General features: G+C 41.5%; 1 protein-coding gene across 1 annotated transcript in view; it reads right to left on the bottom strand.

Moving 5' to 3' along the window:
• The window catches only part of LOC126336785 (uncharacterized), a 1,589,831-nt gene extending 1,577,169 nt beyond the window's left edge, over positions 1-12,662 (bottom strand). Inside the window, exon 1 of the mRNA XM_050000805.1 lies at positions 11,841-12,662. The gene's annotated coding sequence lies outside the window, so the exon portion shown is untranslated. The remainder of the gene's footprint in view (positions 1-11,840) is intronic.
• Between the last annotated feature and the right edge of the window lie 13,797 nt (positions 12,663-26,459).

Here is a 26,459-nt window from a genome sequence, read left to right as displayed (position 1 = left end):
CCATGATTCTTTCTGTATTTAAAAATCGTAGTAAGTATGGTAATATAGAGGAACCAGTGTAGATTACGCTAGAGTTCTGAGTAATAAACTAAAAATGGTATCGGAGAGTCGTTTGGGGAGGAACAATGGATTTAGGAGAATGGGATAAAGTATAGAAATAAAAAATAGCTTAATATGGAAACTCACATGGAATTTATTTATACAGGAAATACATTTCCTAATGTTACTTGGCCATTATGAAGGAGATATCAGCCACACCTAACAAAAGCTTTAAGAAGTTTGCACAAAGTTACATCTTTCCTCCAAACACAGAGAATAAATTGACACAACATATCACAACAAACAGTGGGCTGAGGCAAGTAAGTAGTACTTCATCCACTCTATAAAATAACCACAAATTCATATTCATTTTAATATGGTGATACATTTCACTAAACTATCTTGTTTGTTAATTTGTAATACTGCTTTTTAAAAATTAAAAGAGCTGACATAAGAAACTTTCTTCTAGTCAAAATATGGAAACAATACGATGTAAAAATGTTCACGAAGAGAACAAACACTGGCTTGTGTAGAAAAGAATTCCAAATGATAAAAAAATTAACCATTATAGTTATTTAGTCTATGTGTCACTAACTAATGACATATACATGTCTGAGTTTCACAGTTTGAGAATAATCACAGAATAATAAATACGTACTTATGAAACGAAAGGATTTACAAACCTGCTTAAAATTTTACGATATCGGTGTTTTACCAAACAGAAGTAAATTATAACTTACAAACAAATTGCAACACTACCATAATAAAACCTTAAAATAAAAACTAAAAAATTACAGCAGCAAAAGGCTTTATGGACCAGATGAATTCGTAAGAAATGCTATGAAGAATAAGTATTCAAGGAATTTCACGAAATTAGCATGAAAATTAAAAACTGTAAACCACGAAAGAAGAAACGGCTGTACAGACCATGAAAAGGTAGCCCTATGTACAATAATTACCAATGAAAAACACGATATGAATATGGAAGAAAGTATTCCACCTCAGAAAAGATTGATATCTTCATTACAGTTTGCTGTGAGCAGAAAAAGTTACAAAACATTAAAATACTCAACTACAATAAAACTCGGGCATTGAGAGATATTAAAAGCAAGGTACTTGAAGGTATGAATAAGTTTTGAGATTTCTTGTTTTTTCCAGTATAAATACTTCGCATATTGCAATTTTAAATATCTAGGATATGCACATCACGTACACTAAATAAAGGAGGCTGTCAATAGAAGACTTCCTTTGTAATCTGGTCAAAAGCAGGTGAAAAATAATTTGCCTTTTAAAATGTATGAACCAACAGAACAGTGTATAACAGTTGTGATATTTCTAGGCCAGCTTACTTTGCGTGAAAAGTAAAGTAAATTAACAAAACCATCGTTGAAACAAACTAAGGAAATATATAGTGAGCTGTTAAGGATTGGGCCAGAGTAAATTGGTCACTAAGTAAAAAATGCTTACGTTCTATGTTAACTACCTCAGGTTATTCTTTATTATTTCTCTCCACCAACTTTCACCCTAAAATCATATTCGTCAATACTCTATACATTTTGAAATACCCTCCTGGTTGCCTGAAGAAGTCTGTCACGTGCGTTCAATGTAATTAATTTAGGTGATCTTACGTGTGCAGTCGTCTTCGGTGCTGACAAATGAAAGGAGTAGGTATTTCTGTTTATTCGACCAGTTGAGATGGATTTCTGAACTTCTGTTAGTATTATGTGACTGCTTTGAAAAATGCAGTAGACTGCTCTTCAGTTTCACAGGAAAGAAATGCAAACCACTAAACGTATTATTAAGGGAAATACTTTCCTTTCAGTATCCAAAATCTATTAGTGCACCATTACTGCAAACGGACTTGGAAAGAGCAGGAATGATCCTTATTGTGTGGAATGTATGATCAGCAACACTTGGAAATCGTATCGCTAGCATGCGGTGGTTACAGACGTTGACACAGTGTGGCCCTGTCAGCTACGTCATACACCGAATATCGTTGTATTTGACTTGGCTACTGTACAAAGGATAGAGTATATGGTGTTCACAATAAAAGTACAGTGTGTTCCATTTATCTGATGACCTCGCGCATGGAGCAGTAGACGGCAGCGGGCACTCCGTTGTCTTTCGAACTAGATGAAGTGTCGTCCGTCTACTACCGCAGTACTGAATTTAAAATATGTGCAAATACATTTTGTACTCACCCACGTCATGAAAGGAGATGCAGGAACTGCCTGCCATTGTTTTCCACGCATTTCTGACATCTACTCAAGAAATTCTTCATCACGCGATGTAGTTCTCTTTGAATAAATTGACTCGCGGCGATTAATCGGGATTTCGAGCGGGCCAGATATTGTTGATAAGGTCTCTTGTCATGGAAGACAGCGTGATTTGTATGCAAAGAAACAATGACCGTATGAGCCTCTGCAAATGCTGTTGACAAAAACGCGAAGCTTCGTTCTGTTTCACTCAATTAATTAAAAACGGTTGCAAAATGTTTTGCACATACCTTTAACTCTTAACTGTGACGCAGAATAGGTTTATCAGAACTCCAAAGCCGGCAGGTTTGGGAGTTTACATACCCATGTAAATGGAGCTAAGCCCTAAACAGAATGACTTAAGCATCCATTTCAACGTTATGCATTTGTTTCAAAATCCATTCGCAAAACCTAACCCTGTGCGAGAGATCACCAGGCTGGTGCACTACTGTTACTTTATAGGGCCTCGGCCTATATAACTGGCAGCTCTTTGTACAGTGGTGCAAGAAATTTGCGTTTGCTGTGGAAGACGTCAAAAAGATATTTTAGGGGAATATTTTTAGGTGGCATGCAATGTCATCGAGATGAGCTTCTGTGAGACAAGAAGCACATGCATAAGTAACGCCATCTATAAGCCCCCTCTACGAAGTTTCTCGACATTAGCGTCAGTAATAATTTTTTGTTGGCCCAAGTCCAGGAAGTAAACGGATAATATATTACGGAAATAAGTGATAAAGAGAAAACAGTTTTAAACAGTCACAGATGGAGATGTAATTCACGTTTCCAGAAATCATGAACGAAACTCGTAGCGCGACTTATTGGACATCAGTTGACCTTTCTTCATACCTGAATGACTAGTAAAATGAAGGAATAGCTGTTGCAGATGATTCTGACATTACTATTTCCTAAGCAACGGGACGCATACCAGAAAACGGGAATGGATTAAAAACGTGTTAATTAAGAATAACTATGGTGTTCAAATCGCGGAACGGCTAAACATGGTTAGATGACACCTAACGAGATTGCCCAGCATTCGGCTTGTCAATTATTTATAGCTGCCCAACTACATTTTACCCAAATGAATCCCAGCGTCTTTCTCTCACTGTTTATGTTGTAGAAAGCTTGTATACAGAAGCACTTTCTAGACCGGAGAGCGGAGCAAAACATTATGCCGACAGATAAAAGTTGAAATACATTAAGTAACCGGTAAGATAAAAGTGCGAGTCGTTTGCTGGGAAGGTTTATCGGCAGTGACGTAGGTTTGCAGTATGTCGCTTCTTGAATAGTCACAGTCACTACCCTACAGCAGATTCGGCCGTTTAGGCTCTTCTGTATTTTAACTATTTTTGGGAATAATAAAAATTTTCTCATTGTGCTTTTATTCAGTGGCTAGCTTACACAAACAAATTCAATCCTGTCTTTGCTTTCACGTTTTATCGTATGTTTCAACTTTTAATTATGTTGTTCCATATACGCAGGAATGTTTCATGCAGCAATAAGCACTTAGATCTGAGCCACATGTAATTCTTACAGTGACAATTTCGTGTCACTGCAAAGTCTTCATCCCATATATTTTTAGTATAGGAAACTGATATACTCAATTCAGATAACTGCCCTCAACGTAATGCCGGAAAATTTTAAAAAGCATTCGCGGTCTAGCTTCCGCCACCATATTTCCAACAGTTGAAACTTCATTCAAAACACTTTAACTGGAATTATCTTCTAAGTATATAAAGTCCGTCTCCGTGATTAGATAAAAGGCTAATTGCCTGCCACGTGTGTTTCGCTTATCGTTGACACATTGCAAGTTGTCAGAAAAACAGATTTTGCTATATTTGTATATTAGATGTGCGATAAAATCGTTTTAAACATGCTTCTATATCGCAGTTGTCTGGCATTAACCTCCTAATTTTAGGGTGAAATGTGCAGAATGACACTCTCATTACATTACTTATTCCAGTACTTCTTAATGCAGAAAGGTATAGTACATGTGACGAAACACTAACAATGACTTTCTCAAAAAATTAGTTCCATATTTAGGCCATAGACGCCTAGCTATAGATAGCACGGCGCATCTTCAGAGGGCCAAATGTATGTATCGTATAAGAGGCGCTGAGTAAGCAGTATGTCTTAATGTAAAACTGATAAAAACAATTTTAATTACACAGAGCAGCAGGAAAGATGTCATTATGGCAATGCTTCATTAACGTAAATGTAGGCAGGGCATATTTGTCCGAAGTGAGTCATTTCCTAAACGAGGGAAAAGTTTTACTTCTGAAACAGAAACCTGCTGGTTTATGCCCTACCTGTACATTGTTGTTGTTGTCTTCAGTCCTGTGACTGGTTTGATGCAGCTCTCCATGCTACTCTATCCTGTGCAATCTGCTTCATTTCCCAGTACCTACTGCAACCTACATCCTTCTGAATCTGCTTAGTGTATTCATCTCTTGGTCTCCCTCTACGATTTTTACCCTCCACGCTGCCCTCCAATGCTAAATTTGTGATCCCTTGATGCCTCAAAACATGTCCTACCAACCGATCCCTTCTTCTAGTCAAGTTGTGCCACAAACTTCTCTTCTCCCCAATCCTATTCAATACCTCCTCATTAGTTACGTGATCTACCCATCTAATCTTCAGCATTCTTCTGTAGCACCGCATTTCGAAAGCCTCTATTCTCTTCTTGTCCAAACTAGTTATCGTCCATGTTTCACTTCCATACCTGTACATGATGAGCATAATTGTTTTAGTTTCCCACAATGAGCAAGACAGTCGTGACTGATCTGTGATACCTACAGTTATTTTTTAAGGCTCTTCTGTAAAGCATTTAATGCGTGTTCTATACGATACGTTTCATAAAAAAAAATTACCTGTTATTTTCATGGAAATTGTTTTCAATAACAAGCCACCATCAGCAAATTAAGCTTCTTGGAAAGATTCCTTCAGGAATGCAGTATGTCACTGTCACTGAAGACAAAATTCTTTATTATAAACTAAGTTGTATGATATATGTGAGCAGACGTTAGTATTTAACTTTTTATTATGACGTATATTGCAGAGCGTCTATGATTAAACTGCAGTCAAAAAAATATTTTTAAATGTTTCCTTCTCTTCATAAACAAAATATTCCAAATTTTTGGTCGAGAAAAACAAATATGATGAAGAAAAAATTTATTAGCTCTAGTTTCTGTGGTATGCAACACGTCGAAATATATATTTTAACGGATTAAGAGCAAACGACACATTTTAATTACATCCGCCAGCAGCAATAAAGTCCATTTGACACTTTTAAAAATGATAATTACATATAAGAGTTTAAAATTGGTGAAGGAATATCTGGCAGTTTGTTGGGTCTGAAGTGAATCACGTGATGGCTTTATGAAATTGTTGCCTTTTGGCTTGCCTTTTGTTGCTGAGTTCCAGAGCATCCCTACACACACACACACACACACACACACACACACACACACACACACACACACAGCAGTAATCAGCAAGCTTTGGCTCAGTCCAGCGTCAATGATATCTTTATTCCATTACAGAAACTTCATGATGGATTACTTCTTCGTTTTCGTAACCGACAACTCTACAACTATAAGGGAAAAAGTAAATTTGTGAATGGAGATTACGGATTTTAAAGAACAAGTTGCATCGAAGGTGATGGTATTTTTTCAGAAGTACTGTCACCAGTTAACACCAGCTGTCATCTCTTTGGTGGCCTAAAAATTTAAGAATGATTCCTTTTAACGCTTTCCAAGTTTGCTCTACTTTTACATCTAATATACGGTCAAATGTGGGCTCCTTTACGAATCGAAAATTTGTGGTCCAGAAAGCTACATTTCTTAACTGTTGTATCACTTGTCCTACAGAACTTAAAAGCCTGACCTCATCGGGTTACACTTTTGACAAAATCTTCCATTAAGACACAAAGAAATTACAGATATTGGCTGCGAGCGGGAATTAATTTAGCAATGGGGAAGTAGAAAATTCGTGCCGGACCAGGATTCGAACCGGTTCCATATCCTGATCCAGAACGGATTCCAACTTTCTCCATTGATTTAAATCAATGGCCACTCGCAGCCAATTTCTGTTATTCCGTTGTGTCTGAATTAATAGTGGCTGCTGGATCAAAATGTTGTCTGTCTTTTTGGACATGTTTTTGGTGTACCCCATTAACATTTTAGTAGTACAGCGATGACGTTACATCGCCAGAGATTTTCTACTAGTGTTCAGTATATCTGATGGGAGTGGAAGAAGACTGCCATACTGACATGTCTTTTTCATCCCTTCCGCCCCAACCACCCACCCTCTTCAACAAGTAATCTTCATGTGAACTGCACGGTCAAAGGAAATAGGAGGAGAACAGTCGCTGTCTTGAAGTAGGCCTAAAACACCCTTCAATCTCGGCTCCCAAAGGTGCGTGAATAGCCTCCAGTCAGTTGAATCAAGGTTCAAATTCAAATTTCATTAGCCATTAACTTCGCAATAAACAACATGATTCAATCTGCAGCGAAGTATACACTTGTAAGATGCTTTCTGGCAGATTAAAACTGTGTGCTGGACCGACAATCAATCTCGGGACCTTTCCCTTTCGCACTCAAGTGCTCTACCAACTGAGTTACCCAAGTATGACTCACGATCCCTCTTCACAACTCTACTTCCTCCAGTACCCCATCTCCCACTTTCCACACTACACAGAAGCTCTCCTGCGAACCTTGCAAGACTAGTGGCACCTTGAGCCACAGCCTGGGGGATGTCTCCAGAATGAAATTTTCTGGTCTGTAGCCAAATATGTGCTGAAATGATACTTCCTGGTAGATTAAACCTGTATGCCGGACCGGTAAATGCCCGCGGAAGGCAAAGGCCTTGAGTTCCAGTGTCGGTCCGGCATACAGTTTTAATCTTCCAGTAAGTTTCAAACAACGATATTGTTTTCCTTCTGGAAAGATGGAATCACATCCCTATGGCGATGTTCTATGAGACCATGACATGTTGGAGAAGATTTCATTGTTGCAGTTTTGACCCTTGAAGCTCTGCCTTCGCCACATCAAGGTCTCAAATGAGGTCACACAATTCCACTTGACTCAGTCCTAGCAACTTATCGTCTTATCTGTCAAAATCACTCATAGGATGTGGAAGGCTTGCTTGGTTCTTCTTGTTCCACAATGTCTTCATTTTCTGCTTCACACTCATAACTTTGGGATGGAGTAGGAACTGGCAAACACTCCGAATGTGGAATAGGACGAATAGCAGATGAAAGATTATGGTGTTTAACTGCTCCTCTTTTACTTCATTGGTCAGTCTGCCTTTACCGATAGCATCAAGCAGAAATACCTGTTATCCATATGGTCTGTAGGCACCCGTCAAACCATAGGCACAGAAAAAGCCATAGGTTTTTTTTCGTTTTCCAGCCATTCTCATGGCATAACCAACAACACATGTGGAACCCTGACTTATCCTCGTCCTCCACCTTCATACCAAAATAGTGCCAATGGTTCAAATGGCTCTGAGCACTACGGGACTTAACATCTGAGGTCATCAGCCCCCAAGAACTTAGAACTATTTAAACCTAACCTAAGGACATCATACACATCCATGCCCGAGGCAGGATTCGAACCTGCGACCGTAGCGGTCGCGCGGTTCCAGACTGAAGCGCCTATAAACGCTCGGTCACTCCGGCCGGAAAATAATGCCAATAGGCAGTTTCCACAAGATGTGTCAATTGAATTTCCGTGACGAAAATGTTATTCAACACAAATGCAACAAAAATTATTCACTGAATCTAAATATTTTCGTGGCATTTTGATTTTAAAAATTATAGACTTCAAAAGCAAATGGAAAACAGAAAGTATGCACTAGTTGCAATACAAACGATATGAAACTCGCAGTCACAGCTGCTGGAATAATGTTTAAATATAGACGGCTGCAGAATATTGTTATTATCTTTAACAAGGGTGTCACCTCATGAAACAAAAATTAACATAGCTGTGGACGAAGAAAATGACGAAATTGCATCACCATTGCAAGAGCTGATCGATAATTCTTAAGATAATTTATGAATTCAGTTGGTGGAAACATATGAGAATAAAATCTTTTGTAACCTGACACATTTACATTGCTGGGCAGTGTTATTCACTGGGTTTCATCGAATGTGAATAAACCAATAATAATAAACCAATAATAATACAATAATTTCATTTAGGCCTAGGTGTACGTGTCTTTACTGTCACGGCAAAAATACACTGAATCGTTTTTCGTTGAAATATAAACCATCGTTTGCGCCTTACATTCAAATGCAGACAACAAATTCGTTCTATTCCCTGCAATAAACTGAGGAAGTATGTATATACTTTCAAATGACAGGATGAACGCTAGGTGTTCATCAACACACTGTTTTTGTAGAAATGACTATGAACAGTGAGGTAAGGACAGAAAGTGTGTTATTCCGAACATTATTTTCCTCCATCCTTGTCATTCAAATCGTGGTTGATTTATCTATTCCAGTTCACACGTTATAGGACACGAAAGAAACCTTCTGACATCTACAGTTCTACATCAATAGTTGATGGAGTGGTAAACGTCTAAACTCCAAACAGTCTACAAATACTATTTTTCGGTTAATGCCACCACGATACGGCCACCGTAGTTTCAAACGCAGACTCTCTCTGAACTATCTTTAATAGAATACTTTTCAAAAGAAGATACTACATTATGATACTGAAATACGTGTCACGTTACCAATTCATTTTCTCTTAACTAGGAAATACATGATTTACGTCTAAGTGTATTTAAATATGACTTCTTTATCCGAAAGATAGATGAACATGGTATATATGAGGCACTGTCTTGTAGTTTTGGTCCTTTGGTTAAGATGATTTTGTACTGTACATCGTGGTTGATTCCACTGATGACTGTTCACAGCACACATGATTACATTTTGTCTCTTATATAGTTTTTATTTATTTTCCTTCTTAAGAGCTACTAGTGCGACCTGCAGCTGACAAGTTATCTCTTACCGTGTTCATAATAAGTATTCGTATTTACTTCACTGTCGACAAGTTGAGATTTAAGATTCTTCTCTTTTCCTTGTAACTGGAAGGGAGTAACGAATCCTTAACTCGAAAGAAAGTTCTCGTTTTACTTTGTTGAGTACTACTTCTTAATTTTCTTTAAATAGTTTCTAGAAAAAATATTTGTTCCCACAATATTATCCTCTCTTCTCTCCTTGACACCTATAAAATTTGAGCAACTCTATCGCCGTAAGCACTGGTACTTGTGCCACTATAATTAGAGACATACAATGGCTGTGCTTTAAATCCGAATGAAACAATCTCTATGGATTCAACTGAGCGAAACTTGAGTCGGGAATATCAAAAGAAATATTTCATTAGCATATACATTCATTAACTGAATTCACAACTTTCATAGATCGAAAGCAAAAAGATTAAGTGTAGGAAATTATGGAAAAGTGGTTAATCATTTAACTATTTTAGGTTGACTGTGTTCAATGGCTTTTACGAATGGTAGAAATGAAACCATGTACCTACCACTTGAAGCTGCTACTCGATTTGTTCTTTTTCTGCGACCGGTTTCGGTCAAACCCCTAAACTTCCAAAATATAATATTTCTAAATAATATTTAATCATGTAGGGGTAGATGAATGGAGTGTCAGTTAACTATCCAAGGAAGGGAAAGAAGTGACATACCATACTGACTGACCTAAGCACGTATATTCCTTGGATAGTTGTCTCTAATTGACACTCCATTCATCTACCTGTTTGTTATTAAACATTATTTACAAATATTGTATTTCTGAGATCGTGTTTTTCTGATACATACACATAAGTCATCCTTGTTGCTAACAAAAATCTGTATTGGATAATGCATTTTGACCAAAATCGGTCGCACAATAAACAATAAATAGAACAGCAGGGCAGATGACTATTTGTGAGGAGCTCTGGAGTATGTTTTGCAAGAACATGGTGTTCTTATAGATTAAGATTTGAAACAGACCAGTTAAAGCTGTAGGTACACAAGAAAAATAAACAGCAAATGGGAAAACATATCGAGTCAACAGCTCTTACTGCAAAAGTCAGAAATGTTGAGCTGGAGATAACTATAATTTGTTGTGTAAACCAGGCCTATTCATCATTAATTAACAGCATCGAAATTATGGCAAGCATAGTTTCAGAGTGCATTTGTGCACCCCGAGCGTTATCTTTAGCGCGACGCAATCAATATCCATGCATAGCATTGTGATTCGTGGTATTTTTTTTATTAAGAGTGCGTCGCGTAATGAATAAGAAATCGACTGGACGGCAACTTGCACGAAATACAGCTGCGAAGATAACGATAACAGTCATCGAAATCATAACCCTTTCCGGAACCACGAAAGCGCAAGATGGCGGCGATCAATTCTCAAAATTACACTGTTCCCGCTCAAGAGAAAGAAGCTCCTCGTTATAAACGAGAAACGCGTAACAGACACACAGACGCGAAGTAGCTATAATGAGCACGTCTGTCAACAAATTTCAGCAGACACGCTACAACGTATGAGAAATCTGTACAACAATATACAAACAACATGAAGTGGAATGTAAACTAATACTTCAGGATAAATTGCACACTGAAAATTTTACACTTGCACAATACAGTACGTTGTTCGTGATAATATAGCTTTGAATCTGCTGCTCCGGAAATGGTACACGAACTATTCATTCGTGCTTACAATAATTTCATTTAGGCCTAGGTGTACGTGTCTTTACTGTCACGGCAAAAATACACTGAATCGTTTTTCGTTGAAATATAAACCATCGTTTGCGCCTTACATTCAAATGCAGACAACAAATTCGTTCCATTCCCTGCAATAAACTGAGGAAGTATGTATATACTTTCAAATGACAGGATGAACGCTAGGTGTTCATCAACACACTGTTTTTGTAGAAATGACTATGAACAGTGAGGTAAGGACAGAAAGTGTGTTATTCCGAACATTATTTTCCTCCATCCTTGTCATTCAAATGAAGATCCGCCTCATCATTCGGCAATTTATAATATTTGCTTGTGGAAATACCGTACTAATGCGAATACGCTTGAAGTTCTTCGTATGACTAGCATATTAACAAAATATTTAAAGTTACACGAAACTATCCACTAAAATACATATTATCACATCTCTTTAAGTGAACGAGAGAGAGAGAGAAAGTTTCTGCGAAATAATGAACATAAGGTGTTTGTTTATCAGTTGCGTGATTGGAAGAATATCTAGCCAAGCGCCTCGAGCGAAGATGTATCTACTTTAACGCACGCGAAAGAAAACAATGCATGTCTACTACAAAGCACAGCATCGAGCGCACAATGATGCATCTGAAAGTGACAGTAATCAAAAATTTGTGTCTTATTGCTGTCCCTTACTTACTTTCGTTTGTATTGGGTATGTATGTTCCTTGAGTGGTCAGTGTTCTGCAGTTCATACACAGAACTGCCCGTATTTAGTTTTATTTCCTGAAAAAGGGCAATTTTGCATGAAGTAGTAGAAAATTCACGTACCTTTTTCCAGTCGAGGTTCCGCTGCAATCCGATGAACGCAGTTTTACGTATCTGTCAAGCACAACACGAGAATAACATCCTGCGTCACACGCACACACACGCTGACTGAGTCGACAAAAGACTGTCGCGGCGAACGCGATACGCGCAGCCAACTATGACAGATCAAAAACAATTTTACGTTGCAGATCCTGTGGTCAGCATCTCATTGCAACCCGCTAACACTGAACACACAACAGATAACACTATCACGCACTAGCTACTCACTGATAAAATCGCACAAATGAAAACTGAATGTGCTACTCACGCTAAACGTCACACGTTCTTTTCGTCGACATTCTCACTTACAGAAATGTTTGTGTTCTGCTAACGCGGTTAGTGCAAAATGACGGAGTAGTGTTAACTTTCTTGTGGTTTGACTATCAATGACAGTAACGTGAGGTACTCGACACTGAGTGATCTCGAAGATACAGAGAAAACACTAGCGAATAGAATCTCGAGAGAAAAACAAAACAAGCGCGCAAACAATACGCTATGAACAACACCAGATTAACACTTTCACACGGTAAACATCTTCCATTCGACGCCGTCTCTCCAACACAGGTGAAGGTAACAGTCGTCTGTCGTCTTCCACTGAATTTGGACGACTGGTTGTGGTGGTGACGGCCTTGCGTTGCAGTCGGGCTCGCGCGACCCGAGGGAGTGGCGGTCTGGTTCTTGCTGACGAAAAAGAAGAGACACAGAAGCTGGACGCCCGGCGAGGAGCGCGGGCTGCAGCGGTACCGTCGGCAGCAACGAGCACGCCCCTGACGCAACCGTCGCGGTCACGAGTTGGACTCGGAATGGGGAGCCGAGGCGGAGCCAGATCGCCGGTGACAAAGGCGCAACGCTGGGGGGGAAGCGGAGTCAGGCTGGGCACAGTGCGCCGCCGCCGCCGCCGCCCGGGACGAACAGCGGGGATGCTGCGGGCCTGTGTAGGCGTGTGCTGCCGCTGCTGCACCTGACCAAACGGACTCGTGACTGCAACAATGACGTTTCGAAGTCACAGCTTCATCAGCGCTCCACTCGTTAATTGAGGATCTTCGCTGGAAATTTCTATACCCAGAAACATGTCTGTGGAAGTCACAGGACGCTTTTAAATGCAATTGGGCGTTTCATGTGTACTACACCACTCAATCTGGTTAGAGCTTTAGGTACACTTTTATAAATACTGTTAATTTGTCATAGTAGCAAATTCTTAGTACACGTTAATAAGTTTTTGCTTATTGCATTTCCAGATGAAAGCCACACAACTGCTGAATAACACATATATGTTTTATTACCTTTAATACTAATGTTCACGTTTAATTTCAATTATTTACAAGTACATACCACGGATTTAATAAAGAAGGAGTGAGGGAGGTGTTTTTATGACATCGACTTTAGGAAGGAATAAGGCGTGTTATTACATTGCACACTGAGGAGGTGACAATAGTACTGGGCAGCGATGTGCACCTATACAGATGGCGATAGTATTGCGTACACAAGGTATAAAAGGGCAATGCAATTGCGGAGCTGCCGGCCGCGGTGGTCTAGCGGTTCTAGGCGCTCAGTCCGGAACCGCGTGACAGCTACGGTCGCAGGTTCGAATCCTGCCTCGGGCATGGATGTGTGTGATGTCCTTAGGTTAGTTAGGTTTAAGTAGTTCTAAGTTCTAGGCGACTTATGACCACAGCAGTTGAGTCCCATAGTGCTCAGAGCCATTTGAACCAATTGCGGAGCTCTCATTTGAACTCAGGTGGTTCATGTGAAAAGGTTTCCAATCTGATTATGTCCGCATAAAAGGAATTAACAGACTTTGAACGTAGATTGTTAGTTGGAGCTAGAGGCATGGACATTCCATTGGCCGACTATATTCACTTAACGACCGAGAGCAGCGGCGTTTGCATAGAATTGTTAGTGCTAACAGACTCTTTCCACAACGAAACTTTGTCTCGAAACCTGGTAGAAAATCCAAAGAGATTCTGGTCGTATGCGAAATATGTTAATGGCAAGAAACAATTAGTGCCTTCTCTCCGTGATAGCAATGGAGATATTATCGAAGACATTGCTGCCAAAGCAGAGTTACTAAACACAGCCTTTCAAAATGCCTTCACAAAAGGAGACGAAGTAAATACTCCAGAATTCGAATCGAGAACAGCTGCCAACTTGAGTAACGTGGAAGTAAATATTCTCGGAAAGAATCCTGGAGATACTAGAAGGTATCAGATAGATTATATAATGGTAAGACAGAGATTTAGGAACCAGGTTTTAAATTGTAAGACATTTCCAGGGGCAGACGTGGACTCTGACCACAATCTATTGGTTATGAACTGTAGATTAAAACTGAAGAAACTGCAAAAAGGTGAGAATTTAAGGAGATGGGACCTGGGGTAGTAGTAGTAGTAGAGGGGTTTTGGGCGCACGACAGAAAGGTCTTCAGCGCCCGTTCAGTAAAATGTGCCGGACAGACATGTGCACACCACAAGCATCACAAAACGGTGGATCCTCCCGCCGTAATAAAAAGCTATGTGTGAGAGGACAGTGCCCGATCCGAAGACGTGTGAGGGCCACCTCCTCCTGCCTGAGCAACCGGCAGGAGGAACGCCACCGCCGAGTGATTGACTTTATCAACCGCAGTTTATTGGCCGACACCGCCAGCCATTCGTCCTCCCACAACTCCATGCACTTACTGTGGAGTGCAGCGATGACTGACTGCAAGGGAATAGGACACTGGACCACATCCTGCTCTCTGCAGGCCTCCTTGGCAGCCCGATCGGCCTGTTCATTGCCCCTGATGCCAACATGACCAGGCACCCAGCAGAAGGATACTTCTGTACCCCACCGTTGGAGCAAGTACAGTTGGTTATGTATCAGCTGGACCATCGCCTCAGTCGCGTACAGGTGCTGCAGTGATTGTAAGACACTAAGAGAATCGGAGCAGAGAAAAAATCGATCGCCCCGATCACGATTCATCTGCTCCAGTGCATTCAGGATCGCGTGGAGCTCCGCTGCGAAAACGGTATATTCAGCAGAGAGGCGAATCCGGGTAACTTGATCAGGGAACACTACAGAAGAGCCAAGGAAATTCTCCTGTTTGGAGCCATCAGTGTACACGACAGTGAAACCGTGATGCACATCTAAAATGTTAAAAAACAGACATTGGAATTAAAATCTGGTGAGCGATCTTTCTTAAAATTAGCCAAATCTAAAATAAGTTTTTGGTCTCCGGAGGAGCCAAGGTGGGGATCTGCTCCAACTGCGACGCAAAACACGAAGACCAGCCATAGACATCGCAGCGAGGCAATCCTGTGCGCGAATCCCGATGGGACCTGGATAAACTGATTAATCCAGAGGTTGTACGGAGTTTCAGGGAGAGCATTAGGGAACAAGTGACAGGAATGGGGAAAGAAGTACAGTAGAAAAAGAATGGGTAGCTCTGAGGGATGAAGTAGTGAAGGCAGCAGAAGATCAACTAGGTAAAAAGACGAGGGCTAGAGGAAATCCTTGGGTAACAGAAGAAATATTGAATTTAATTGATGAAAGGAGAAAATATAAAAATGCAGTAAATGAAGCAGGCAAAAAGGAATACAAACTTCTCATAAATGAGATCGATAGGAAGTGCAAAATGGCTAAGCAGGGATGGCTAGAGGACAAATGTAAGGATGTAGAGGCTTATCTCACTAGGGGTAAGATAGATACTGCCTACAGGAAAATTAAAGGGACCTTTGGAGGAAAGAGAACCACTTGTATGAATATCAAGAGCTCAGATGGAAACCCAGTTATAAGCAAAGAAGGGAAAGCAGAAAGGTGGAAGGAGTATATAGAGGGTCTATACAAGGGCGATGTACTTGAGGACAATATTATGGAAATGGAAGAGAATGTAGATGAAGATGAAATGGGAGATATGATACTGCGTGAAGAGTTTGACAGAGCACTGAAAGACCTGAGTCGAAACAAGGCCCGGGAGTAGACAACATTCCATTAGAACTACTGACGGCCTTGGGAGAGCCAGTATTGACAAAACTCTACCATCTGGTGAGCAAGATGTGTAAGACAGGCGAAATATCCTCAGACTTCAAGAAGAATATAATAATTCAAATCCCAAAGAAAGCAGGCGTTGACAGATGTGAAAATTATGGAACTATCAGTTTAATAAGTCACAGCTGCAAAACACAAACACGAATTTTTTACAGATGAATACAAAAACTGGTAGAAGCCGACCTCGGGGAAGATCAGTTTGGATTCCGCAGAAATATTGGAACACGTGAGGCAATACCGACCTTACGACTTATCTTAGAAAAAAGATTAAGGAAAGGCAAAATTACGTTTCTAACATTTGTAGACTTAGAGAAAGCTTTTGACAATGTTGACTGGAACAATCTCTTTCGAATTCTAAAGGTGGCAGAGTTAAAATACAGGGAGCGAAAAGCTATTTACAATTTGTACAGAAACCAGATGGCAGTTATAAGAGTCGCGGGACATGAAGGGGAAGCAGTGGTTGGGAATGGAGTGAGACAGGATTGTAACCTCTTCCCGATGTTATTCAATCTGTATATTGAGCAAACAGTAAAGGAAACAAAAGAAAAATTCGGAGTAGGTATTAAAGTCCATGGAGAAGAAATAAAAAATTTGAGGTTCGCCGATGACATTGTAATTCTGTCAGAGACAGCAAAGGACTTAGAAGAGCTCTTGAACGGAATGGACAGTGTCTTGAAAGGAGGATATAAGATGAACATCAACAAATGCAAACGAGGATAATGGAATGTAGTCGAATTAATACGGGTGATGCTGAGGGAATTAGATTAGGAACTTTAAGTAGTAAAGGAGTTTTGCTATTTGGGCAGCAAAATAACTGATGATGGTCGAAGTAGAGAAGATATAAAATGTAGACTGGCAATGGCAAGGAAAGCGTTTCTGAAGAAGAAAAATTTGTTAGCATCGAGTATAGCTTTAAGTGTTAGGAAGTCGTTTCTGAAAGTATTTGTATGGAGTGTAGCCATGTATGGAAGTGGAACATGGACGATAAATAGTTTGGACAAGAAGAGAATAGAAGCTTTCGAAATGTGGTGCTACAGAAGAATGCTGAAGATTAGATGGGTAGATCACATAACTAATGATGAAGTATTGAACAGAATTGGGGAGAAGAGGAGTTTGTGGCACAGCTTGACAAAAAGAAGGGACCGGTTAGTAGGACATGTTCTGGGACATCAAGGGATCACCAATTTAGCATTGGAGGGTAGCGTGGAGGGTAAAAATCGTAGAGGGAGACCAAGAGGTGAATCCACTAAGCAGATTCGGAAGGATGTAGGTTGCAGAACGCACTGGGGGATGAAGCTTGCACAGGATAGGGTAGCATGCAGAGCTGCATTAAACCAGACTAAGGACTGAAGACCACAAGAACAACAGTGAAGCAACTTAAATCACTTAATGAAAGCAAGTCTTCTGGCCCAGACTGCATACCAATTACGTTCCTTTCGGAGTATGCTGATGAATTAGCTCCATACTTAACAATCATCTACAACTGTTCGCTCGACGAAAGATCTGCACTCAAGGACTGGAAAGTTGCACAGGTCACACCAATATTCAAGAAAGGTAGTAAGAGTAATCCACTTAATTACAGGCCTATATCTTTGACGTCGATATGCAGCAGGGTTGTGAAACATATATTGTGTTCGAACATTATGAATTATCTCGAAGAAAACTATTGGCACACAGTCAACAGGGGATTTGAAAACATCGCTCTTTTGAAACACAACCAGCACTTTATTCACATGAAGTATTCAGTGCCACTGATAAGGAATTTCAGTTCGATTCCGTAATTTTGGATTTCCGGAAGGCTTTTGACACTGTACCACACAAGCGGCTTGAAGTGAAAAATCGTGCTTATGGAATATCGGCTCCGTTATGTGACTGGATTTGTGATTTCGTGTCAGAGTTCACAGTTCGTAGTAATTGATGGAAAGTCATCGAGTAAAACTCAAGTGATTTCTGGCGTTCCCCAAGGTAGTGTTGTAGGCCCTTTGCTTTTCCTTATCTATATAAAGGATTTTGGAGACAATCTGAGCAGCCGTCTTCGGTCGTTTGCAGATTACGCTGTTGTTTGTCGACTAATAAAGTCACCAGAAGAACAAAAACTGCGAAACGATTTAGAAAAAATAACTAAATGGTGCGAAGAGTGGCAGTTGACCCTAAATAACGGAAAGTATGAGGTCATCCACGTGAGTGCCAAAAGGAATCCGTTAAACTACGGCTACACGATAAATCAGTCAAATCTAAAGGTCGTAAATTCAAATAAATACCTAGGTATTTCAATTACGAACAACTTAAATTGGAAGGAACACACAGAAAATGTTGTGGGGAAGGCTAACAAGAGACTGTCTTTTAGTGACAGGACACTTAGAAAACGCAACAGATCTGCTAAGAGGACTGCCTACACTACACTTGTGCGTCCTCTTCTAGAATATGTAGCGCGGTGTGCGATCCTTACCAGATATAGCGGTTCTAGGCGTTGCAGTCTGAAACCGCCCGACCGCTACGGTCGCAGGTTCGAATCTTGCCTCGGGCATGGATGTGTGTGATGTCCTTAGGTTAGTTAGGTTAAATAAATTCTAAGTTCTAGGGGATTGATGACCTCAGAAGTTAAGTCCCATAGTGCTCAGAGCCATTTGAATGTTACCAGATAGGACTGACGGAGTACGTCGAAAAAGTTCAAAGAAGGGCAGAAGGTTTTGTATTATCGCGAAATATTTGAAGGAGGGTCACGGAAATGATACAGGAGTTTTTAGTTGCGACGGAATCTTCTCACGAATTTACAATCTCCTACTTTCTCCTATGAATGCGAAAATATTTTGTTGACACCGACCTCCATAGGGAGAAACTATCACCACGATAAAATAAGGGAAATCGGAGCTTGTACGGAAAGGTATGGGTGTTCGTTATTTACGCGCGTTGTACGAGATTGGAATAATAGAGAATTGTGAAGGTGGTTCGATGAACCGTCTGCCAGGCACTTAAATGTGATTTGCAGAGTATCCATGTAGATGTAGACAAGCTACAATGCTTGAAATTACTTCAGAAATCAATGTGGGACGTACTTAGATCGCGTCCGTGAGGACAGTACGGCGATAACTGGTGTTAATGGGTTATGGCAGCAGACGGCCGGCGCGAGTGCCTTGCTAACAGCGGAAGATCGCCTGTAGCTTCTCTCCTAGGCTCATCAGGTGGACCCTAGACAACTGTAAGATTGTGGCCAGGTCGGTTGAGTCCCGATTTTGGTTGGTAAGTACACAGTAGGGTTAGAGAGCGGCATAGTCCAGGCGAAGCCATTGACCAAGTTGTCAACAAAGCACTGTGCAAGCACAATGGTGTGGGCTGTGTTTACAGGAAACCGAATGGGTCCTCTGGTCTAATTGAACCGTTCACCGCCTGGAAATGGTTCTGATCGGCTATTTTGAGACCATTTGCAGCCCTTCTTGGATTTCATGTTCCCAAACAACTATTGAATTGTTATTTATGTCATGCACCATGTCAGCGGGCCACAATGAAAGGAGAAGATTCTGGACAGTCCGAACGAATGATTTAGCCACCCAGATCACCTGACGTCAGACCCAACGAAATTTTATGGGACGTAACTGAGAGGTCAAATGTTTCAAATGATTATGATTCATCCACCTTTACTGAGGGGACAGATAACTAAAGGTGAGCCGGAGAGTCAGCAGTTTTAGAGGAGGAAACATCTAAAGAATGGTTCAAATGCCTCTGAGCACTATGGGACTTAACATCGGAGGTCATCAGTCCCCTAGAACTTAGAACGACTTAAACCTAACTAACCTAAGAACATCACACACATCCATGCCCGAGGAAGGATTCGAACCTGCGACCGTAGTGGTCGCGCGGTTCCAGACTGTAGCGCCTAGAACCGTTCGGCCACTTCGGCTGGCCCGAGAGGCCAGTTTGTGTACAAAACCCTGCTCTAACCTAACTTAACCATTTTCGTCATTATTGACGGCTGTAGAGACAGCATGGACAATATTTCTGCAGGGGACTTTCAACGACATGTTGAGACCATGTCACGTCGAGCTGCTACACTGGCAAAAGGAAGGCCGTCACGATATTAGGAGGTATCCCACGACTTCTGTCACCTCATTATATGTAACATAAGTGCATATGACGTGCGTTGTTTATACATAAAGCTGGCCAAAGATGGTGACAGAGATGTTGCACCTCCGAAGATGAAAGCAAAGTCGATATTTCGAAAGTAGTTAAATTTATTTTCTTTTATCGAGTACGAAAGCACACACATGCAGACTGCTTACCATAATAAAAAAACACTCCATCTTTAGGCCAAGAGTGGCCTACCGGGACCACCCGACCGCCGTGTCATCCTCGGAGGAGGATGCGGACAGGAGGGGCGTGGGGTCTGCACACCGGTCTCCCGGTCGTAAGATGGTATTCTTGACCGAAGCCGCTACTGTTCGGTCGAGTAGCTCCTCAGTTGGCATCACGAGGTTCAGTGCACCCCGAAAAATGGCAACAGTGCATGGCGACCCGGATGGTCACCCATCCAAGTGCCGTCCATGCCCGACAGCGCTTATATTCGGTGATCTCAGGGGAACCGGTGTATCCGCTGCGGGAAGGCCGTTGCGCTTACTATAATATGCGAGCAGAATTATAAATCTCCACCATAATCAGAGCAAAAGAAAGTTGTATTAGACGAGAATTATTCGGAAATTAACGCCCGAATCGCTGTACCTAATCGAATGTTGCGCTAACATTGAGAAACGAAAGTGCGCCGACTCCCGGTATACCTTGCTAGACAGACGACGCCATTTGCATTGGCACTGTCCCAGTGTGCTTTTTACAGTACCAATTGTCAGGTCAAAATGTTTGAAACGATTGATCTGCCCACAGACTGTGTAATAGATCAATGATTCGGTTTTTGACAGCAGGGACTGTTGCAGCAGCAGAAATTCGTCGACAGCTGAGTGAGGTGTGTGGCCCCCTACACGATGAGTGACAAGAAAGTCGATTAATTGGGGTGAAAGCTTTCAATGATGGATGGGAAAATCTCCATCATGGACCACGGTCAGGCCGACCATCACTGATCTCAGAAGATTTGGTCAAAGCCATTGATGAAAAGATTTGTGAAGACCAGTGATTTACTATGTCAGCTTTAGTCCTGGAATTTCGAATGTGGCTTTAACGACTTTGCACAAAATTGTTTCTGAAATATTGCAGTTTTGCAAATTGTATGCCTGTTGGGTTCCCAGGATGCTTACTGAGAACCACAAAATGGAAAGAATGGCTTGTGCTACGGATTTTTTTTTACCGATATCTTAAGGAAGGAGATGATTTTTTAGAGAACATTGTCACAGGGGAAGAGACGTGGGTTTCTCAAATGACCCCAGAGTCAGTCAATGGAATGGCGTCACATCACATCATCAGTCAAAATCAAGTCGAAGCAGACAATCTCAATACACAAGGTTGTGGCAACTGTGTTTTAGCTTCGGCAGTCTTGTTAGTCAAGATTATGCAGCAAGGATAGATGTACCACACTTGTAAGCTCTATGATCCTTAAATTAAATATATCCAATTCTAATTATCTTGTATAACTTATTGAAATACATGCAGCCTGCACGCTTATTGTAATATACAAGTGTAATTACAGATCTCTATGATAATTAGAGAAAAATAAATTTATGTGTAAGATTTCGTACGCTTTGCAAGCGCAGTAGACCTTCAAATTAAGTATTTCTGCACCTAAGTTGTCTGTATTATTTATTAAAATACATGCAGCTCTTGTGGCACTACTGAAATATATTGCAGGTTAGTAGACAATGGTGGCTCCATCTTCGTATCAAGCACTCAATTCGTCTCAGTATGTAGAAACTGGTTGCAAAAACATTCATATGAACACTGCTGCAGATATACCTTACAACTTAAAATGCACCAATTTTACTGTCACTTCTAAAATCGCTAAAAGTTTACATAACTTTGCAAGCACAATGAACCATCAAATTAGCTCTTTCCACACTTAAGTTATCTGTAGAACTCATTAAAATACACACAACGTTAAATTAATCAAGAACACTACTGCAGATCTACATTGCGGTTGATAATTAGCAAAGTGAACAACGACAACATGGTGACTGTTACATGTTTCCCTGATTATGCTACCCACGCTAGGTGGACACAATGTTCTCCTACGCAAATTACCAATCTCTCATTTTATTTTACACAACGATAAACAACAATCGGTGCTTTTCGAAGGCTCTCGTCAATAGATATCATTTCGTAGTCATGTGATTAGTTGCCACCGTTTTCGAAGCCAGCAAGGAAACTAATCACTATCAGTTGATCCGTGTCGACATCTGCTAGCAGATTCTTGGAGACTGTTTTCCAATCATGAACATCGGAATAACCATCCTCTTCTCCTTTTCCTCTTTCTCCTTCACTGTAATCATAATTTTCCTCAATGTAATCATCCTCTTCTTCATCTTCTCCGCTTTCTTTTTTCGTAACAACATTGTTCTGTCTTCTTTCGGAACAGTTGTCCCAACTGCTGACAAGTGTGTACGGCTGCATGTTGAAGTGTACGCTTCTTGAACCTCATCTTCCTCTCCTCTTCCAAAACCTATCGAGATTTTTTGTATCCAAAATTAGGCACAGCTGGATTACGGTCCGAAATTGAGAATAATATTCCAGTAATATCTCTACTAACTAATGGTATCAGACTATATAAGTATTGTTGTTTTACAAGTTTACTCACAGAGTTTGATGGGAAGTTGAAGTGCACGGTTCTTGAATCTTCTATTTAAATAGTGTAGCTTCAGTTGTTTTAACATGGTATGCACATTTCTTTCATTACCAATCCTTAATCTGCTTAGCAGTGCCCCAGGAGACTTTTTTTTAAAAAAAATTCCGCAGCCTTTCTAGTCGAACTTTCAGCAACAGCTTTTCTTCCATTTTCAGATCTTCTGCAGTCCATTCAGCTTTGCCTTTCTTATATATATTCTACCCATCTGAAACGTAAAGAAAGTGAATACTGTTAAGACAATGTCGGACATTTTACAGGACGCCCACCATTTCTCTCCGGAGTCCACCATTCCCGCCCAACTACCCACCATTCACCATTTTTGTAGCCATCATTTCTCTTTGAGCAGCCACCAGGCCACAGCGGGAGCTATGACAGATGGCTTCCCAATTTTCGGCTCAGATAGAAGTTCTCCGCCGGCCGGGGTGGTCGAGCGGTTCTAGGCACTACAGTTGGAACCGCGCGACCGCTGCGGTCGCAGGTTCGAATCCTGCCTCGGGCATGGATGCGTGTGAGGTCCTTAGGTTAGTTAGGTTTAAGTAGTTCTAAGTTCTACGGGACAGGTGACCTCAGCTGTTAAGTCCCATCGTGCTCAGAGCCATTTGAACCATTTTTTAGTTCTCCTCTTTTAATACCGCTGGCTCTCCACCATTTCTCTCCGGAGTCCACCATTCCAGCCCAACTACCCACCATTCACCATTTTTGTAGCCATCATTTCTCTTTGAGCAGCCACCAGGCCACAGCGGGAGCTATGACAGATGGCTTCCCAATTTTCGGCTCAGATAGAAGTTCTCCGCCGGCCGGGGTGGTCGAGCGGTTCTAGGCACTACAGTTGGAACCGCGCGACCGCTGCGGTCGCAGGTTCGAATCCTGCCTCGGGCATGGATGCGTGTGAGGTCCTTAGGTTAGTTAGGTTTAAGTAGTTCTAAGTTCTACGGGACAGGTGACCTCAGCTGTTAAGTCCCATCGTGCTCAGAGCCATTTGAACCATTTTTTAGTTCTCCTCTTTTAATACCGCTGGCTCTCCAGCTCACCTTTGTTTATCTAGCCCCTCAGTAAGGGTGGATGAATCATAATCTTAGTACCCCTTTTCTGGAGACTACAAATCTACTCAGTAGGAATCAGTATGGGTTTCGAAAAAAGACGACCATGTGAAACCCAGCTCGCGCTGTTCACCCACGAGACTCAGAGGGCCATAGACACGGGTTCCCAGGTAGATGCCGTGTTTCTTGACTCCCACAAAGCGTTCAATACAGTTCCTCACAGTCGTTTAATGAACAAAGTAAGAGCATATGGACTATCAGACCAATTGTGTGATTGGATTGAAGAGTTCCTAGACAACAGAACGCAGCATGTCATTCTCAATGAAGAGAAGTCTTCCGAAGTAAGAGTGATTACAGGTGAGCCGCAGGGGAGTGTCGTAGGACCGTTGCTATTCACAATATACATAAATGACCTTGTGGATGGCATCGGAAGTTCAGTGAGGCTTTTTGCGGATGATGCTGTGGTATATCGAGAGGTTGTAACAATAAAAAATTGTACTGAAATGCAGGAGGATCTGCAGCGAATTGACGCATGGTGCAAGGAATGGCAACTGAATCTCAATGTAGAAAAGTGTAATGTGCTGCGAATACATAGAAAGAAAGATCCCTTATCATTTAGCTACAATGTAGCAGGTCAGCAGCTGGAAGCCGTTGATTCCAAAAATTATCGGAGAGTAAGCATTAGGATTGATTTAAAATGGAATGATCATATAAAGTTGATCGTCGGTAAAGCAGATGCCAGACTGAGATTCATTGGAAGAGTCCTAAGGAAATGCAATCCGAAAACAAAGGAAGTAGGTTACAGTATGCTTGTTCGCCCACTGCTTGAATACTGCTCAGCAGTGTGGGATCCGTACCAGATACGGTTGATAGAAGAGATGCAGAAGATCCAACGGAGAGCAGCGCGCTTCGTTACAGGATCATTTAGTAATCGCGAAAGCGTTACGGAGATGATAGATAAACTCCAGTGGAAGACTCTGCAGGAGAGACGCTCAGTAGCTCGGTACGGGCTTTTGTTGAAGTTTCGAGAACATACCTTCACCGAGGAGTCAAACAGTATATTGCTCCCTCCTACGTGTATCTCGCGAAGAGACCATGAGGATAAAAATCAGAGAGATTACAGCCCACACAGGGGCATACCGACAATCCTCCTTTCCACGAACAATAAGGGACTGGAATAAAAGGAAGATTGGTAGGTTGGTTGGTTGTTTGGGAAGGAGACCAGACAGCGTGGTCATCGGTCTCATCGGTGTACGGAACGATGGGGAAGGAAGTCGGCCGTGCCCTTCCAGAGGAACCATCCCGGCATTTGCCTGCAGTGATTTAGGGAAATCACGGAAAACCTAACTCAGGAAGACCGGACGCGGGATTGAACCGTCGTCCTCCCAAATGCGAGTCCAGTGCCTTACCTAAAAGGAAGAACCGAAAGAGATACTCAAGGTACCCTTCGCCACACACCGTCAGGTGGCTTGCGGAGTATGAATGTAGATGTAGATATATCAATTAAATTAAATAAATCAAATGCACCTTCATCAACAGTATTTCACCATCAAATCCATTCCCACTCTAGTCACTCTAAAAGGCTCAAGTTTGGTTTCCCCTGTCGAATCTTGTAGAACAGATGTCTCCCCGCATCTCTTCACACAAATATACGGTAATGAGAAATGTCCGCGTTAAAATCACGGGAAACAGGGTGGCGGACGTACCGGCGTGCTAATGGCTGGTGGTGCCGTCGCGATACCAGACATATTAAGGCTCCTTCTGCACTATTTAAAACTTTAAAACATTTGCAAACCCTCCAACTCGGCGTCAACCGACCACCGGCAGTCGCTGTTTGGCTCCAGCCCTTGCATTTCGTTACGGCCGTTTCCTCGTAGAGGTTGGCGCTCGCCCATAACAGCCTTAGAGTATAGACAACAGCAGGTATGCCGCTGCCTGTCCCTAGAGGTCCCGTGTGTTCTTCAACAAAAAAAAGGTTCAAATGGCTCAGCACTATGGGACTCAACTGCTGTGGTCATCAGTCCCCTAGAACTCAGAACTACTTAAACCTAACTAACCTAAGGACATCACACACATCCATGCCCGAGGCAGGATTCGAATCTGCGACCCTAGCGGTCACGCGGTTCCAAGACTGAAGCACCTAGAACCTCATAGCCACACCGGCCGGTGTTCTTCAACAGAAATGAGTTTTGAGAGCCCTGCCGCCATCCGACTAGCCACTGTGCTCCCTGCTGCCCCAAGGCCTGGCCGCTGAGCGCTTGAGAGAAGCCAGTGCACGTCTCACCGCCGAGTTTTACGCAGCCAAGCTGCATTAATTCTGATCACCCAACATACAAGTGAAATTTAATTGTTAGTACCATGGGATACTTGACGAAGTGTGGGCTGAAAGCACTATGAGGTGCAAGATCTTGCCACCTTACAAACCTAAATAAACGAAAAGGTTGTAACCTCCCCCTCACTTATCGACCTTAATGATAGTGAAAAATTAAACCGCTTGTACCTAATGGAAATTTGGCAAAAGCAATCGTCACCGAAGTTAATCTGTCGATAAAGAGGGAGGAAAGAGTTACATCTAAATGAAAGGAAAAATGCAAGTGAAACTGGTGGAAATTAATTTTGAAAAGGGGCAAAGTTAATAAAGAAAGTAAATGTGCGGCCGTTACGTTAACAATTAACTAGCGGTAATTAGATATTTGAGATTTGGGGAAAATTACGGTCGCCAGTCCTATGGACAATTACTACAGT

The sequence above is a fragment of the Schistocerca gregaria genome, chromosome 2 (assembly GCF_023897955.1).
Source record: "Schistocerca gregaria isolate iqSchGreg1 chromosome 2, iqSchGreg1.2, whole genome shotgun sequence".
Lineage (NCBI taxonomy): Eukaryota > Metazoa > Arthropoda > Insecta > Orthoptera > Acrididae > Schistocerca > Schistocerca gregaria.
The sequence above is the reverse complement of the archived record's forward strand: the minus strand, read 5'-3'. Positions and strand labels throughout refer to the sequence as shown.